This window comes from Mugil cephalus, chromosome 3 (assembly GCF_022458985.1).
Source record: "Mugil cephalus isolate CIBA_MC_2020 chromosome 3, CIBA_Mcephalus_1.1, whole genome shotgun sequence".
Taxonomy (NCBI): Eukaryota; Metazoa; Chordata; class Actinopteri; order Mugiliformes; family Mugilidae; genus Mugil; species Mugil cephalus.
This window is the reverse complement of record NC_061772.1, coordinates 9,540,056-9,555,721: the sequence shown is the minus strand read 5'-3', so window position 1 is coordinate 9,555,721 and position 15,666 is coordinate 9,540,056. Positions and strand designations below refer to the sequence as shown.

Sequence of the window (15,666 nt, the reverse complement as noted above, 5' to 3'; positions counted from 1 at the left end):
TCGGTTCATCTTTGATCACACCATGTGGTTTGACATGACTACAGAGGTGCTTTGAAGGTAAAAGAAGGTAGCTGTTATTTCCGTCATCAACTCAGTTAATTAGTAGTTGATTTACAATAGGTTGAATTATTTCACCCCCAGTGTGCATTTCACCTTCAAATAGCTTGCATCTTACTTTTATACACTGAATTACATTTTTTATACTGTATAATCCTTGCACTTTCTCATATTCTTCCACACTCATTGGCGTCTCCTCTCTTTATTATTTCCACAAATAGCATGCTATATCTTTCTTCTTTCCTTCTTCTCCATGGCTGTCTCCCTGGGTCTTAAAATAACTCGTGCTGGCAGAGCAGATGGTCCTGCAGAGTGCTTATTGTTGGCTAATATTGAAGACCTGGAGTCGCAGCAGATAATGAGAGCGTAGTGTGAGCAATGGGGTCTCCATGTCATTGCTACCTTCCCACAGCTATTACAGCGCACTCTTTTATTTTGTACTATGCTTATCTCTCAGCCCAGATCATTAGACGCGATTCTTCTGAGCTTGGAGGCAAGAGTGAAATAGAATTACGTTTGATTTACCAGTGCAGTAAGCATGCTGATCAGTTTCATTATTTATTTTATGAATCAATGTTATGTTCCAACTTGTACATTCAATAGTGCCTTTAATGTTTGTGACGTTTTTGTGCGTGTAGGTTGCGGTTTGATGGTGCTGTACGTCGGTTCGCCCTGCTGCTTGACATTCTTTGATAACGAGAATCCAAAAAGATTTTTATTTTTTTTTCCTTCTTAGACAACCACCTCACCATGCTCACTGTTTCCACTTTTCTACAACTCAACAGAGTCTGTCGATGCCCTTGAGGTAATGAGGCTGGGTGAAGGAGGCTCCCTCCTTTGAGGCATGTAGCGCTTCTTGGTAAACGCTGACACAAACAGAAAGCTGATTCGCTTTTGTGTCAGGTGAAGCGTCAGGGGGAGCAGCTAGCGATGGATGCAAAATTGATATTCATAGCCAGGCTTTACTTCAGCAAAGGGGTGCACTGATCAGAGTGTTCATACAAAGTTTCATTTGCAGAACCAAGCAGGCATGCAGAACACGCAAACATGGACGCGCGCACACACACACACACTGCATTTTGTTTTTATCCTGCTTATGTCAATTCAATGTATGACAGCTTTATTTTATTTCCGAGTTTGTCATCCTTTTGCGCTGGGACTGGGGCGTGCTGTGCAATCTATCTTGCTACTACTTCTCAACAGACGTGTGGTGGGAAAAAAATTTACTTCTCCTCTCCTCTGAGAATAGATACATCTTTAGAACTGAAGTTGTATTAATCTGTGAAGCTGACCCAAGCACTATTCTTTTGTGTGTTATTTGTATCTTATTGGAGTAAGAAAAAAGAAGGCAGTGTGCATATATTACAATAGTTGTGGCATGCACAGATGGCTAAAAATCTAGAATGCTTTTTGATTCTTGATTGTCTGGTAGTAAAAAGTTGTGTTGCACCCCTGATCTCACTGATCTCAGCAGCGTATGTGCGTGTCACGGCATCCTGCATGTAAAGTGTGGCAGTTCTTTTCTCTTCAGAGATTATAAACAGATGTGCAATATTGTTCTGTTTACCGACTACAAATGGTCTTATCACAAGACTTGGCAGCAGAAGGATACCGCCTGGGTTGGTTTTTGTTGTCCCTTGTTTCGTGAGGTGATTTGTATATGCATTCAGTCATTACAGAAGCTCTGTGTGTCACTAATGAGAAGTTTAATGAGACTCCCTCCATGGACCAGCAACCAGGGCCAAGGCCTCAGACGGATTATGAAATCTCCTATTTCCTCTCGCAGCATGGGGTGTTTTTCCAATATTGCACAGTGCAGACGCTTATGGAATCCTGTATTATGGCGGACTCCAAAGCTGTGCCGCAGAGCAAGGACAAGACCACTCAGGTTGGAGCCATTATAGATTAATGAGAGGAAATGCACATCTGTGTCATGGGATACCTCCTCAGATACCTCTAAATATCATCTCACTTCAAGAAGAATTTTTCTGAGGGGAAATTCTTCTAATAGATAGTAATGCCTTTGATTTCTTACATTCCTACTGCCTGGCTGGTGGAAGCAGAAAGTAGCGTTAGAGCTTCCAAGCAGAACAACGGGTGTTATGAAACTGTTGTTAATCTTTTTTTCTTTCACCTGCCCTTTCTGTCCATCTAACAAGAATTAAAATGTTGTTTTTGTTCAGTTCAGTTCAGAACAGAAAGGGTCTGCCGCCTGTAAGTGGGAGGCCTGCAGTTAGGAGCGTGGGTAGAAAATAATAGATATGCAGGTTCCTTTGGGTCCTTGACTCTGACTGAATGAGCGGGTGTGTATGTGAGTTTTCAGTTGTATACATTGTAATTACTTAACACTTTTCTCTGCTTCTAAAAGTTAATTCCCCACATGTCTTTTGGCACACTTTAATTACCTGCTCATTATGTTATTAATATTCATTATTTGAGATCAGTTGATTTGTAAGATGGATAAAGTTGTTTTATTTTATTTATTCGTACCAGTCAACTGTTGTGCTGCGATTTCATTTAAGGAAGGAGTCCCAAGGTGCTTTGAGGAGATTCAAACCTAGGTTTCTTTCTCCCCATTGTTGAACCGTTGGCACACTTAATGCAATGTATCCCTTCTGTCCATGTGGTAGGCGCACACATTTCACTCCATTACTTCCAGTGACTGCACGGCATAAAATACGTGTCATGAGCATTATTCAAACAAGCATAACAAAAGCGTACTCTGACCTAAGTAAACACAGGTCGACGTTTTGATTGACAGTTAGATAATGAGCAAGTGCACCGAGACCTGTATGAGGCAGATTTAAAAAGACTAAATGACTTAGGCTCAGTAATTTTCCTGCATCATTAACTTCTGTAATGTCTTTTTAAGATCCAATCTCTCATCAAACATTGACTCTCATCCCACTCTTCGTCACCATGATGTCATTCACCCTCCTGCATTTGATTCATTTCCAATAATTTTGTGCCTTGGTTTGTAGGAGAATACTTGGTGGTACCTGCTGTATGCAGGCGTGCGTGAAACATCAATGGAACTCCCTCCCTTTTATATTCCATACGATGTACTTTGTTATTACTCATATTACACATTTGCGTTTTGAAGACAATTGACGTGATTCTGATTGTGGAAAGAGACTCAAGCAGCAGGCATTGTACTGTGTTCTCTATTGTATGAAGTCATTGACACAGAAAGACAAGTGGCTTGTTAAAAGGGGTCAAGTTGTGTAGGAGCTGGGGGGTTTAAATGCAGTTTGAGTTCACAGTGGTTGAGATTTCTCCTCTTGAGTGCCTTTCTCAGCCATGTTATATTATAATGAACCACTGCGAGGGGGGGCTAACCCATTAAATGCTTTTAAACCATTCACTTAATCTTTGCCAGAGGAGGCTTTTTCATTTTTTTAAACAGTGTAATACATGTTGAAATATGTATTGTTAACCATTTGGTATGTACTGTATATTCCAGAACATTTTAGATTTGTCTGATAAATGACACGTCTCGGGGGTATGTGAAACTCTCTGTTCTCTCAGAGTGCAATGGTGGTGATTTTGCAAGGTAACTCTCTTCAGAATGCTACCAAGTACTACCCTCTGGAAACAACACAGTTGGATGCACTAGATGTTAACATGATGATTCCCACATAAGCTGCAGGCTCTTTTTCTGGTAATATCCTCCTTCCCTTTGTTCTCCCTCGGAACACCGTTTGTCATGTCCGTTAGAATCTTTCGTGCGTGCCTTATGCTGCATGTAGTCAGGTTTGCCATGCTGGGATAACAATTAGCTCCAAAGGGGCCTCCCAGAGGGTTAAGTCTTGACCCTAGAGTTTTAGCCAGACTTGCCAAACCACGGTGGACCATGCCAAGCCCTAGTGGGTGTAAGAGAATGCAGAAAGTCTTAACTCTACACCACCAACCCCCCTTGGCCACTTGTCCGTGGCTGCACTACTATTGTGCTAGGTCAACGTTTTGTTTTCTCTATCTTTTTAGCTGTCTTTTTCTTTTCTTTTCTTTTTTTTTTTTTTTAGCGAACACTCTAGTTTAGGAAGGAATCATTGTTTAATTTCAGCTGGCAGCTTCCTCTTGGTCTGTCAAGTCAGCTTTATGAGCCCAACTGAGATATTCCTGTTTGGAAAAACAAAGCTCTCAAAACCCTTAATGCCTGCCTTGGCTCCCAGGACTGTTATTATGATTGCTGAAATCGAACAGTACAGGGGAAGGAAAGCACATTTTGGGATGCAGTGGGGTAGATTAAGACGGGATGTACTTTGTGTATGTGCATGTGAGGGTGCACACGCATGTACTTTCATGTGATGTGTTTCTGGTTAGTGTGTATGATTTAAACACAGATTCATTTATGTCTGTTTTGTGTGTCTAATCACAGGCATAAAGACTGGATTATACTGGGATCTCAGACATCTAGACCAGAGGCCGATTTAATAAATTCCAGTGTCCAGAGAACTGAATGTGAGAAGACAGTAGTGGCATGCAAAGGAGAGAGGACTGGACACTGAGCTGGTCCCTCTTGTTGAGACATTTGACTTGTTTTTCTAATTTCGATGTGTCGTAACCTTTCTGTCCCTGTGAGTGTGAGATGACGGAGTTTAGAGAAATTAAAATTTATGCTAAACATTGGAGTGTTTTGACAGCGCTGTGCCTGTCGTCTCCAAGTGTCCTCCTTGTATCAGTTTTTAAACAAGACAATGAATACCTCTCTGGTGGTGTTTAGATTGTTCGTCTACTCATATGCACAGTGGGTTTTCTTCTTAGTTTAATGTTATACTTCCTATCTGACGTGTCACTGTCTGTTTGCGTTGTTGCATTGTGATTTATTGCTGCTCTGAGCTGGGACCAAAGTATTTGAGAGAGAGATAACCAATTAAAAGAAAGTGTTTCAAATGAGCACATATTGTATAGAGGTTGGATACATACAGTGAAAGAGACATACGGCCAGCACCATATGCCTTTCACATGCCAGCTCACATGCTCACTAAACTGCAAATGGCTTTTTCATGCCATCTGTCAGAAACTAGAGCCAGTCTAATTTTCCGTCCATTAATATGGTTAAGATTCGATGTGGGTGATTGTTGTTTGCGTAATGAACTAATCTTCTTAAACCCCCATCACAGTGGCAAATCAAGGTGAGAAGTCACAGCACAGGCCGTACAGTTATCATGTTGAAAAGGTACATTGTCCTGAATCATCTTTTGGAACATGGAACTAAGGCACCTATTATTTTTTAGATCCTCATAGGACCTAGGCCAACTAAACGGAATAAACCATCAACCATTACAAATCGGTGTGATCTTTTATTCATGAGGTGGCATCAACAAATCTGTTTTCAGTAATGGCTCTACCTGTTATACTGTCCCTATGTAAATGAGACCATGGCTCTGAGGCTCCCCCATTCACTGCAATCTCCATATCATTTGGTAGGTTGGGAACAGAAAGTCTGTCTTCATAGCGGTGGGTCAAACAGATGAAGGAAACATATATTGATTGGCAGCTAAGGACGCAGTATACGATCCATACACAGTTTCCTGACACACAAATCAATATAGTCATAGAGATCCATATTAATATGGATACCTGTAGTGTGATATGTGATGATTATATAAGCACACGTTACGATTATCTATTATAAACACCGTTATCATCTGTGGTATACAGGTGAACTGGGAAACCAACACTAGGGAGGATTCATCCATTTCAATTGACTGATCTGAACCAGATTCTACAAGGAAAAAAAAAAAAAGAGTTTTAATCAGTATGAAATAGTGTCTAGTTCTGACTCGTCAGAACGAGTTACAGATGTTTCAAGATGCCTTGTGTAACCACCTGGTGAACCCCTTCAGATAAAGATATTCTATCTACCCATGTGCAGTAAAAATCAGATAATGTGACAAGGTGAGAATCGATGGCAGCGCTGTTGGTGCTATCTCTGGGTCTGTCTCGGACATCTTTTTCTATTGAATAAATTCGGTGTTGTCAGAGGAGCTTGTTCTTCTTCTTTTGTTTGGGGCATATTTAACAGCAATATTTTACCATTTAATATTTACTTAAAATTTCAGAATCAGAATGTCTTCAGTGAGTTTAAAGAAACATTGGTGTGAACATGTAAAATATCACAATTGTTTCATTAATTGGTTCAGTCATGGTACTGTTGCCTTATTTGGTAACAGGGTAACACGAAGACCTTTGAAACTGCCACATTGAAAAATAGAAGACTATTCTCTGCAACCGAGCCACATGTTAGTACCTAGTGGTGTTCAGCAAGAAAAGAAAGCCCTAACAAATTAAGTTACACTGTACAAGTTTATCTGTAGACCATGTGTCGAGACACACCGTTATCTGTTATCACTGCTGTTATTGGTCCAAAATAGCTATTTATAAAGTTGTAGGGACACATTATCCAGAAACACTGATCTGGTACCACTACAGCTTGCTCTAATTCCAGGTTATTACTTATGCTGTTACATTCAGTGCAGTGCATCTTTCATTTCTAATGAATTGTTTTGCTTCAAATGCAATAAAAAGCTCATTAATCTGTGTGTGTGTGTGTGTGTGTGTGTGTGCACGTGTGTGTGAGAGAGAGAGAGTGTGTGTGTGTGTGTGTGTGTGTGGGTGCACTGCAGCAGATAAACAGGCACACACTCTGTAGATATATTTCTTCTCTACTAACAGAACTAAGATGTGAAACACACACACAAATATCTGTTATCTGCTTTGGCAGGCTTCTTATTAGACGGAATAGTTAAATGGCAGTGAGACTGGCCCAAATTATCTTATTTCTAAGTTTTGGGTGTTTTTTTTTTTTTTTTTTTTTTACACGGCTGTTCAGTTTCTTTTCCACAATGCATACCTGTTAATCTTAAGATTGCTGAAATCTACTGTGTTTATTTTGGCTTTCTGACCTGGTTTATGTAATTCTGTAATAAATAGACTACACTGTGAGTTCACTTATAGGTCGATGCGTACATGATTGTCGTGCAGAGACACCTAAACCTGACAGTTGCTGTAGTCTTACATACTGTGTGTCTACTGTATGTAAGTAATGTGTGGACTTTAGCATGTCTTTGCCTGTTGTTTTGTTTTTTTTTCCCCTTTGGTGGTAATGCACTGTTAATATCTCTTGTGAGTTCTGACCTGAATCACGTATTCTGGTGCAGAGCTGTTTGGGATACGAGGCTTCAGCGACGATGTGAAAGTATCTCTCTGTGTGGTGCATGAATGGATGGATTATATCTGGTGTTAAATGTGCTTTTTCAGGAGCAGCGGGCAGGTACACACACTCTGCGGTGCGGTACACCTAACCGTTGCGGCCACTGACCTCTTTATGGTGCAAAAATTCTGAAAGTGAGAATGAAAGTTAGTAAAACGGAAGAAAAGCTTAGAGAGCGACAGACACACTGAACTGGGTCATCAAAGGCAGTTACCTCAATTCATCTCTAATAATATCCCCTAGCCCTGGGCCCAGGTCTGCTGGAGTTGCCTGCATGATGGCTCAGGCTGCTTGATGAATGAGTGTGCCAGGCAGCACTATAGCCTTCCAGACTGTGCTGCAAGGCTCAGAGATTGCCACCGAGGACAACCACGGTCAGCAAATCAATTCACAGCTCTCTGGAGAAGTAGTCAGTGCTTGCAAACTCATCTGCCTTTAGCATGGACGATTCTCTTGTTACTGCGTGCCCTCCCTCCCAGCCTCTGGGATGTTCTCCTGTCCTGTTTTGAGCAAGATTGGTGTGACTGAAGTGACTTCACCTACGCAATATCTGAACTGCAGCCTTCTACAAGGCGGGATATGGGAATGTCAGCGGAGATTTAATTAACACCTGAAGGCTGTGTAAGCCTTTACGTTCTGTGCTGATAACTGCCAGCTTGCATCCCATTGGAATTTTGAAGCAGTTTTTTATGACTATTAATAGTTTGGAGAATGTGGTGGGACAGAGCAGATCAGAGATTCCTAAGCAGAACTTTGATTACAACATCAGAGGGGCTCCTATCTCTCCCAGGGAAATGAAGTGGGGCTTTGGCTCGCAGGCAGAAAACAGCTCTTAATTTCACATAATTGTGCTGTCCCAGGGAATCGTTTGACCACTCTGAATACCGAATGGAGTTTAAGATGAATGTCTTCAATGCACATCGTATCAAAATACAAATGTTATTAAGCAACAAGTTTCTTCTTATCATTCTTCCTCTTTTTCTCATCCTTCTTCCTGTGGTCGTTAACGCTACGTATTAATGTGCTCACAATTCATATCTGCCTAGTCCCGCACACACAGGAAACAGGCTTTGCTGATAATATTAATGGGATGAAAAAAAAATAACAGAATTATATGCACGGTAATTAACACTAATGATCATTCTGCATTATGGTTTTACAAGTATGTGCTGTGGCTGATATCCCAAAGCTCCAGCTTCTACCGCTTCATTGATGTCTCCCTGTTTTCACAGCGAGAGAAGGGATGTCACCCCCACCACGTTAAAGCCACCAGGAACTGGCAATAACCATTAGTATCTTTTTTTTTTTTTTTTTTTTAGCAGAAACTGTATGAATAATATGGGCAATTTTCATAGCCGTCTCCCCTCTGCTTTTGCTTCAGTGACTGACTTCCTGTGCTGCCATGAAAGATGCTAATGGGGTTTTATTTGCATTGGGAACCTGGTCATCTGCACTGCCTCATCTGTTTTCTGGAGGAACTCTCAGGGAAATGGAAAGTCTATTTAATGAAAACTCAACCCTAAAGAGTCTGTTTAAAATAAATATTTCATGAAAAGGAGGCGCGGACCGGGGAATGTTGATTAATTCCAAATCTAAATGCACAGTTTCAAAGATGTTCCACCCACTAACAAACACTCACAGTATCAGTCATAAATGTTCAGCTCTTGCTTTTGGTGCACAGCCACTCGATAATTTCACCATGTTTGAGTGTTGTTTTTTTTTATTCAGTCAGAGCAGGTATGTAACCTGATTTTAATAGGAAGACGTGCAATGTGGAAACAGCGAAGCGATAAACATGCAATAACACGAAACACAGATGTCAAAACAATGAATTACAAGTGGTTATTCACAATTTAACAGGTGGATAGTTGTAAGAATAAATGATGTGACAGCTCTTTTATTTTTCCACGGTGAAAGCTAATAGCCCCGAGGGCTGGATGGTGCATTCACCGTGGAAGGGGTGAGATGGATCCACAATGTTTTCCTTTCACCATGAACCCAGTGTGATACAGTTTATTGAACACCTGCATTGTTCTGTTAAATTATAGAGATTAATCTTCACGGGAGCTGAACTGTGGATTATAGATCTTCAGCTCTTTGTTTTTTTTTTTTCCTTTTGTGATTACAACGAATACTCCGCATTCAAGGACATGTGTTCAAGTGAGAAATGGAACTAGGACGTGAAGTTACTTTGTTTTAGTGTCTGTATCATCAAGTGCCTGAAGAATGTCTGTACCATTTAGGAGACTAGTAGCAGCAGGAGTCCATTCAGTCCAATGCGAGAAATGGACATGCACAGATTCTGAACAATTATTTAGGCAATCAGTAATTAGTAATCAATTTTTTTTTTCCAATTTATTTTGGACAATCAAAAATATTGTATTTCACCAACCACATATCTATCATTCTGGCAGAAAAACAGCATTTAGTTAGTTTTTCTTGTTTAAAATCAGAATGTTAAAGTTAAAGCCAAAATAAGGGTAAAGTTTTGAGTTAATCCTCGACTTGCTCTCATGAATGCCCTGGCTAATACATTTTCAAACGCTCAACACTTCCAGCAGTGCCACTTTAAGAGGCACGTTGCGAGTGCAGCTTGTGATGTATTATGATTTTGTGTTAGTGCAGAGCAGAGCTTGGGTTGGATGGATGGGTCAAAAAACACTCGGACATCTAATTTACTGTGCATAGTTTTTGTTTTTTTTAAAAGCATGACTATGATTTCTGTTTTACAATCTGTGTCTTCAGTACATCTTATTTTCCAGATCCGATTGGCACACTGCAAAAGAACATTAAAGCAGTAATTTGGATACCCCAGTCAAACTCAATTAATGTCCATGATAGAAATGTTTATTTCAACTCAAATATAGCTGACTGATTGTAACAGGTTTTCGGTTGCCAAACGTGCAGCGTGAAAGCCCATGCTGAAGTGTTGCCTTACCAGCCATTTTCATATTAAGCCATTACAAATGTCAGTGGAGCAAGCAGGCAATATTAAACCATATTAACACTGTGACTCTGCTCCTAACCATTTCTTATTTGCAATGATGCCAGTTTAAATGCCGTTTCTTGCCTAACAGGGAATTACAAATGCTAAATCAAGCATCACAAATGAAGGTTCAGTGCGCTAGTCAGGACTAGATGGAAATTATTCATGCAATATGAATCTTTTCCCTCCAAGATGAGAGAGTACGTCATCCGCACTGCATGAAGTGTCTCGTCTAATGGACACATGCAGTTCTCTCTTCTGGAAATGACTCCACTGAGCATTTGTAATGTTTTTCTATGGCATGATCCAGTTTGTTGTGTGCACAAAAAACATATTTTAAAAGCACATGTTTGAGATAGACAGCTGCCTACTAATAACTGCGTTTTACACTCACAGTTTGTGTGTTTTCAGTTTTTTCCCTTTTAAAGAAGAAAGCTCAGGCATTTTGTTTGTTGTTCTTTTGGATCTACTGAATTGGCTTTCTACCTTTTTAAACTATGATTTATGCTTCGTCTAGCCAAAAACACTCTCATCAAATTGGGAATACAGAAAAGAGACAGCCACACCTAGAAATGACAAGTCACTGTTTTTATACATGTCAGGACTCTTTTTGTATGTGATAGAATAACCTTAATAATTTTGTATAAGTCATAGGACCACTATCTAGTATGACCGATCTTTTAAAAAGTGGGATCATCTGTTTCATAATTTTGTGGTGCAGCTTACTGGAATTAATGGCAAATGATGGCAGGGTTCTATATGTAAATATGTACTGTAGATCTTTTTTGTAAATCTAATTTAGATTAATGTAAAATGAAAAAAATAAAAACAGATATGGTAGATAAAAACAAACAAAAAAAAAGGTGATGATCTTATCATATGCTGTCTATACAGGAAGAGGAAAAGGGAACTGATTCACATTGCATTCACCAATACCAATTACCATCTCTGGTAATGACTTTCAATTAAGAAAGCGTGAAAGTAAACTGTCATTTAATGATGCCTAAGGTATTCATTTCTTTAATGATCCAGTCTTTTCTTGTCTCTGACTCATTCTTATCTGAACTCCCATTGTATATCACAATCAACTTCAGAGCCATGAGCAGAAGACGTTTGGCTATTTGGAAACTTTCAAATTTATGAATAGAGTCCATAATTATCACATAATAATAATAATAATAATAATAATAATAATAATAATAAAAATAATCATGCATCTGTTTTATATAGCGATTTACCATAGACACTCAAAGATACTTTACATTGCATTCAAACTAAAACGGTCAGGTATCTCTCTCACCCTTCTCTCTGTCTCTCTCTCACACACACACTTATGTGGACTACTGAGTGTATGACAGGTTGGCATTAATGCATGAGCAGGCATGTAATCGCACCAAATGTCAATAAAAGGCTCAGGCTGAGCACATATCACCATGCAGAGGGACACATAACACACACAGGAATGTACAAACAAGAATATATTCCTCAGCTATATAGCTATTTGTCCCCCAGCGACCACCCCAGTGACCGTATTAATGTCTCCTTCAGAGACAACTAACAAGCAGTCACAGTGTATATCTCCCATACTGCCAAAAATATCTTCTTTTTTTTTCTTCAAATAATAAACTGCCAGTGGTTTTTCATGCTTATCTTTACAACTGTCTTTCATCATATCTATCTGAAATGGCAAATGTATTTTTTTTTGAACGCGGCTTTAAATCGAGTCCCTTGATGATTGATGAAAGTGTCTCTCAAGGTTCAATAAAACTTACTTACTTTTACTTGCTCCATAAAAGTACGTATTTCACTGCCGTTGTTCTTCCCGGTCCTGTCCGTGGTATAAATGGAGGTTCAATCAATACAGTACAGTATTATAGATACTCTGAGATTTAGCTGCACAGAGGCCTGCAGAAAAACATGTGACTCATCCAGCTGAAAGATTACATTTAGTTCAGCCAGTATGGCAAAGAGAGCTTCAACACAGTTTCATTATTACATCCCAACGCGACTCATAATTAAACAACATAAAATGCTGCAAGAGCCAAATCAGAGAGTCAGCTATAGACCATGTGAAATAAAAATACTGCCCTAAAACATGTCCTGTAAGGATCCCAAATTAAGATATTTCAATTAATCACAGTGAATAAATACATTGACTTAAATGCACAAAAGTTCCCAGTGGGCCTGAAGAAAAGCCATCCTGCCGATGGCCTGGTAACGTAGGAAAAGCAGAAGACGTGAGGGTCGCTAAAGGTCTTCTGGACCATTGGGAGAACCACGTACCACTCTGGTACCTCACTGAGGCAATATTTAACGACTATACCCTCAGCTCGCTGCGAGCCAATTTCATGGCTGATCTCCTCAGTGTGAGAGAGTGCGACAGGTCAATTCCACCTCAGAAGGAAATACTTGGCCTTGTGGGTTCAGAGGACTCAGACAATGGGCTCACTTCCAGGACATGATGTTGTTCTTTAAGAGGGTCAAGAGCAAAAATTAAGGAGGAAGACTAATTAACTATTCTTGTTCACACTGAAGGGCGTGATGGCATCATTAGTCAGTTGACCACAATCTTCCACCATAAACTCCGGTAATATCTGGATGCTGCTTCACTGCATCTGCCCTTGGGCTAAATCCTTGTCAGGTGTTACAGACACATCATCCTATTTCTGAGTAGCAAATGTGAAAGTATTGTGGTCATTAGATTCAACATGGCCTACATGAACGGGACCCACAGGGTACGCAGGGTGCATCAATGTTTTCCTCACTCGCATCTTTTACTTGTATCTCAATCCCTCCCACTGAAAAATCAACAAGTGCCAATAAGGGATGTGAGTAGAGAGGATGTGGCAAACTTTGGAAGAGCTACTAGAAGTTGTTTATTCAGTACCATCATCGGAAAAGCATCTGTTTGTTATGAAGACTGAGAGTGCATGTTCTGCTTTAGACTCAAGAATTCTTTTTTAGTACTCCAGGCTTTATAGAAATCATTTATAGGGCTTAATATTTTATAAAAACTCAACATGTATATGTAATTATACTGTGAACCATAATATAATATAGTTTTTAGGTAATTAACCAAAAATATCAGACTTGCATGCGATTGGCAAGCACTCAAATATGCTTATTGCTCTCGTGACAATAAAAAATCTAAGATATTACTGTATTACATGATTTGATCTTGAATATGTTTCTTTTGTTAATCAGACCGACACGTTTATATTTAACCCAATCAGGAGGATTCAGGGAACAAAGACAGGCTCCCAAATCTTAGCTTATCTGAGTTGCTTCTGTGATTTGGGATGTGTTTTCTGAACATTCAGATCCGTTTCATCCTCCGAACAGTACCTTATTTCCAATAACAGGTTGTGCAGATACGCAACGGCAGCTCTCATGAATCCAAGTCTCCTGAGAGACTCTCCTCGATCCTTGCTCCGCAGAGCAGAAATAAGAACACTGGAATGGCATTCGTAGAGGAGGGCCAAACAATTTTGATTTTCAAGCGAGGGGAAATGAACGATCAAGCAAAGTAATAGAGGTTTACCCATACAACAAGTGTTGGTTGTGAGGGTGGGTGGATTAATGCCAATTCTCAGTGGAGTGGTGAACAAACCATAAGACAAAATACTTTACGTCTATTTAAGTGCTAATTAGCCTTTGTCATAAGTAAACTCAGCAGGAAACAAAACAAGAAAACAGAGATATGAGTCATGCATCAGGTTTATTCATTTCTGTCCTAAACTTGCTAATGAAGGTACTGAATGTATAATCCAAAATTGGGGTAAAAAAGTGTTGTTTATTGACAGACAGCGGAGAGGAATAAGTCTTGCAGTATATTGGTTTGCTTGTTGCTGATGACTTTCTGTAGGCTACATACGTCATATAATATAATTGAAAAGGTACTTCTTAAGTCCATTCTCAGGAGTTCCTGAAAGGCAGCCCCTTAGCTGCCACCCTTCAGAATGGGAGAGTTTTATTAAATATTAAATTTAGCAGAAGAAGATCCTTTGAAAGCCTAACTACTATATGTATTTGTAGGGGATGGAAGGGGCCAGATACATTGCTGACAGGGTTCAGCTTTAGCTATACCAGTCATTAGGGGGAAATATATAACCAGCAGGAGAAGGTCCACTTACATGTAGCCTTTGAAATTCTATCCCTCTATAGGTACCTTTGGCTTATATAAGGATCCCTTTAATTAGAGGTATAAGCTGACCAGTTAACAACTAACCAGTAGACCCTTCAGCTATCAGTCTAAAAATGTACAATGGCCCTAATATGCAAAAACCTCAAAGTGCAGCCAATTAATAAAGCAAATATACATTATGTTTCAAATAATAAAAAGGCAACATAGAACACACTCATAAAAACTAATGATGAAACTGATATTAACAGAAAACAGGAAACTAATCACAATGGCATGTTTCACTAGAAAATAGTCATGTGGCGCACAGTCAGATGGTTTCAGGAATATATCTTTTCATTGTAATTCTAACCTTCATGGAACTGAAATGAGCAGCACACATGCTCATAACAGATGCTCTGGGTGATGGAACAGGAGAAAGCAAGATGAACAATAAATAAATAAATAATAAATATCCACATGCGATCACCGTTGCACTTGTTAATGAATAAATGAATTCAGAGTCTGGGGACTTTGTGCCAAGGTAATGATCTGTTGCACGATTTGTCATTAAGCCAGTATATCTCTCTGGTACCAGTCATTAAGCCCAACGGCAAAGTTGTGTGAAGCAGTAAAAGTGAGTTTATTTATCTCTTTCATGACACATAAATAATACATAAAAAAAATATTTGTCTTGAATGGACGGGCACAGCGAAATGATGACTGCTCACTCTCTGAAGTCCAAAGAAGTGAGCTTTACAGTTACATGCATCAGCGAGAAGAAAGAACAACACCAACTTCAACCTCTGTGTAACTCCAATTGCATCATGGCAACGCTTAGACTTCAGGTTTTATCTTTTTTCAGTACAACAAGATGGATGAACTGAACTGAAGATTTTTATCATACTAAGAGCTATCAAGTCAAATAAGTACGCCAGTCGGAGCTTGGAAGTTGGGCTTTTGATTTTGAAGGAGGCTGTTTGCTTGTATAATCTTGTTGATTTGATTTTTTCTGTGACTAAGATGAAAACTCAGGAGAGCTCAGCTCAAGTATTGTCGGTGTAAAACAACCAGAAGGAAATGTAATGCAAATCTGGGGCTACTGCATAGATTGCTGACTCGTATAATTAATTATGGCACTTATACTTTTAAAAGAAGAAGAAGAAATTTGGCTTTTACAGCATCCTTCTGGACACCCAAAAGAAGACAAACTAGGCAAACTGGACAAAACAGACAGGATGAAAAGCAGAGGGTGAACTATTACAGGTTGTGACAAATCACAGAATG

The 15,666-nt window shown here is 39.5% G+C and overlaps 1 protein-coding gene across 1 annotated transcript in view; it reads left to right on the top strand.

Moving 5' to 3' along the window:
• The window catches only part of spon1a (spondin 1a), a 54,892-nt gene that overhangs the window by 18,418 nt on the left and 20,808 nt on the right, over positions 1-15,666 (top strand). The window lies entirely within an intron of this gene.